Consider the following 4,317-nt stretch of genomic DNA (forward strand, 5'->3'; position numbering starts at 1 on the left):
TTACATATCCCACACGATTCTTCCCCCTCCCCATTTGTCTTTGGCTGTTTTGATTTAGTGAAGTATCGTCATACATTGGACACGACCCTCTTTGACGGTCGAGGGGGTTGGGCTATGCCCGTGCCCGTTAACTCGTAGCTCGCATGTATTTGGCTACACCTTGCCCGACCGAATGTGGTTGTGGAATTGCAACTGCTTCCTTTGGAGGAAATGGTGAAAATGGATTGAACCCTTCCATTTCTTTGGTGGATGGAACGTAAAACTCATTTGGGGAAGCCATTATAAATTTATGATAAAATAATAAATAATTAAAATGAAAAGAAATTAAATAATAATATGAAATTATGATGATATTGAAAAATAGAAAAAAATTGAATAATATAAATAAATTATAAATATAAATATAAATTGAATGAGAAATTGGTTGGAGATTTGGAGTAGAGAGATTGAGAGAATGAGAGATTGATTGGTGTGGAAAAAATGAAAGATTTTAGGGTTATTTATAGTGTAGTTGGGGGGGGGGGGAATGAAAAAAAAAAGTTAGTTTATAATATAAATTATAACCCCGTTGGCTGGCATGTGACCGTTGCCAGCCAATGGTCAAAAAAAATATATATAACCGTTGCCAGCAGCCAACGGTTAGTAATTTTTTTTTTTTTTTTTTTTTTTTATAAATTTTGTAAAATTTAAGTTTAACCCTTGTAATTTATGTTTATTTTAAAATTGGTAGGGGTTTTATGTAATTGTGCAGGGGACTACATTGAAAAAATCCAAAAAAATTTGGGCCCGAGCCCTCCTCCTTAGGCCTGGTCCCAAAACTAGGACCGGTCCTCTCAAGGACCAGGTTTTGGGACTGGGCTTTTGGACCCGGTCCCAAATGCCCATCTCTACTTCCCACTTTTTCAACTAATTATTAGTGAAAAAACCATTTTACCCCTAATGAAGTTCTAAGGAATTTTCTTCACATTTGTCTAAGGTAACTTCAAAGAAATCCAACTAAGGATATTAGGGCATAAATAAAATTACGTACCTTGATATGGGTGTTACAATAAATGGATGGTTATGTTTTATAGATTACCAAATGACCCTCCTTTTTAAATATTAATATAATAGTATTTTTTATTATTATTTTTTGAATCATTTCTTTTAATCCTCTACATTTGAAATTTTGCTAAAACACTCCAGCCATATAAAACTTTAATTTTTAGCAAAATCACCCCCACTCACCCCAACCCACTGTCGGTAGCCAACCACGACCACCGTCGGTCGCCACCGGTAGTTGACAAAATAGCACATGATTGGCCGTATATGGCCGACCGTGTGTCGGCAAAGCCGGAAATAGCCATGGATCACAAATCCATGGCCAGAAAATGGCCAGAAAATGGCCAAATCTATGGTCATTTCACGGCCAAGAATGTGGCCGACAGATCCATGGCTAGAAAAGGCCTGACTGGGGCACGGCCGACCAGATCCCATCAGTCGTGCACCAATACAGCGACTGACGCCAGTGGCCGACGGTGGTTAGTTACGGCCGGCAGTGGTCTTGGGTGGCTGGGAGTATTTTGTTAACTTTTAAACTTTTTTGTGGCTGGGGTGTTTTAGCTAATTTCTCAAATGTAAGGGGGCTTGTTAGTTTTTTTTGTGGAAAAGGTAAGTATTTTATAAAAGAGACAAAAAATGTACAAAAGCGAGTGGCATACCCCAAGAGGATGACTGATAATTCTCAGTCAAAGATACACATGGGAAAACCCGCAAAGCCACAAACAGCATAAAAAGAGCACGCAGGCTCCCCACAAAACAAAACAAGAAGATGCCATAAATCACAAAGCCACAAACCGGCATAAAAGAGCGCACAGGCTCCTTGCAAAGCTAAACAGAAAGATGCCATATCGCACGGACCTGCGTCGAGATCTCGTACTTAAGTGCTAAACCCAAGATCTTGGCCTGAACTAGATCACAAATAGCTAAGACAGTATCTCTGCGAGAGCTACAGTGTTGATGAAACACTCGATTATTCCGTTCAAGCCATAGGAAATAAATAGTGGCTGAGAGGACCAACCGGGAAAGAAGGTGTCTGAAGTCACCTTTGTGTTTAAGATGCAAGCTAGCCCACTGGAGCAGAGGGAGCCAAGAGAGAGTAGGTCATGTAGTGAGCGTCCTAGTAGTGACCTCCCGCCAAACATAACTTGAGAAGTCACAGCTGAAAAACAAATGGTCATGGGTCTCTGTAGCTGAACTGCACAAAACACACAGGGAGGACATAATGACACCATGAGAGTTGAGCCGATCCATGGTGTGAAGTCGACCAAGAGAAGCGAGCCAGAGAATGAAAGAGTGGCGTGGAATATGCCCTGGAAACCACAAGAGATGATGAATCAAGTTCACATCCCGTTTGTCTTGCAACACATTCCAAGCTGAATCAATAGAGAAACGTCCAGACGGGTGACCCTTCCACACAAGATGGTCAGGAAGACTCGCTGAAGGTTGCACTGTAATGGAGTCCTAGATATGTTGAAGGTCTGCACTGCCCGAAGGAAAATCCCACAAACCATCTCGAATAATGTCTGAAACCTGAGCATCCCATGGCAAACCAATGGAAGTCAAAGTTCTAAAAGGGAGCAAGTCACACAAAGGTCCCTGCGACAGCCAGTAATCTCGCCATAACATGGTGTCCCTACCATCACCGATATAAGTCACAATAAGACCCCAGCACCAAACCCTGCTAAGTAAAATCTTCCTCCAAGCCCATGAAGCCCCAGACGTAACTCGGATATGCCAAAAGGATTGGCCACGGAGGAGAACCAAACGGGCCCAAGAGGACCATACAGAAGACCTATCATTAAGTAGTCTCCACACATGTTTAAGAATATCTGCTCTATTCCAATCTTGGATCCTCTTAATCCCCAGTCCACCCTCTCTCAATGGATAGCAAACAAAAGACCATGCAACCTTGGCACCAAAAGGGGACAAAGAAGTACCCCTCCAAAGAAACAATGCCAAAATATTCTCAATCCGTCTAACTGTAGCTGCCAAAAAAAGAAACATGGATGACCAATATACCTGTATGGAGAAAAACACCGACTTGATCAGTTGTAGTCGGCCTGTATAGGTCAAAGATGTCGACGTCCATAGCCTAATCTGAGACAGAATTCGCTCTAACAGAGGCCTACAATCAGAATGTCGAAGCCGGGTAGAGATCAGAGGAACCCCTAGATATCTGACCGGTAACTGGCCCAATTGGAAACCCATGATAGACTGTAACCCAATATGCTTCTCATCTGTAACTCTAGAAAGAAACAACTAGCTCTTCTCTGCATTAGTCACCAACCCAGAAACCTTGGCAAAATAATCCAAGGCCGATTTGATCAGGCTAACAGAGGAAGCATATGCTCGACAAAACACCATCAAATCATCCGCAAAACACAAATGAGTTATAGCTACCTGCCTACACCTCCAATGATAATGAAAACCAGGTTTGAGAGGTTTCCCAAAAGATACCAACTAACCCCTCCATAGCCAACACAAATAGGTAAGAAGAAAGAGGGTCCCCCTGCCGAACACCTTGGGAGGACCCAAAAAAATCGTGAAGCTCTCTGTTTAGGGCAACAGAGAAATACGGTGTAGAGATACATGTCATGATCCACCTCACCATACGCTCAGGAAACCCCACAGTACGCAGTCCCAAAAAGATGAAATCCCAACTCACAGTATCAAAAGCTTTCCGAATATCAACTTTAAGGGCACATTGAGGTGAAGTACCCCCAAGATGATAATTCCGCAAAAGCTTCTGAGTCAGCAGAATATTATCAGAAATCCTTCGACCCTAGACAAAAGTCAACTAGGAACTCCTAATAACATCTGGAAGCACTATTTTAAACCGATTCACTATCACCTTAGAAATGCACTTGTAAAGTACATTACAACAAGATATCGGTCTAAAGTCCGTCATACGACTCGGGCTCTCCACCTTAGGAACCAAAACAATCTTGGTGGCATTAACACATCTTGGCATTTCATTAGTAGAGAAAAAATGTCTCACTGCGTCTTTGAAATCTGTACTAATAATATCCCATGCCCGCTTAAAAAACAAAGAAGTGTATCCATCCGGACTAGGGGCTTTATCATCCGGGATAGAGAATAAAACAATCCTAATCTCATCATCAGTGATAGGAACAGTAAAGGGAGAAATCATATCAGGAGAAATACGCCCAGAAAAATACTTGGAAGCCTCTACGATCTAAGGTTGAGCAGGGGCAACAAGAAGATCCTGAAAAAAACCCACCGCCAAAGGCCCTAAACCCTGATTGTCGGTAATAT

This window comes from Pistacia vera, unplaced genomic scaffold, assembly GCF_008641045.1.
Source record: "Pistacia vera cultivar Batoury unplaced genomic scaffold, PisVer_v2 Contig1594, whole genome shotgun sequence".
Classification (NCBI taxonomy): Eukaryota; Viridiplantae; Streptophyta; class Magnoliopsida; order Sapindales; family Anacardiaceae; genus Pistacia; species Pistacia vera.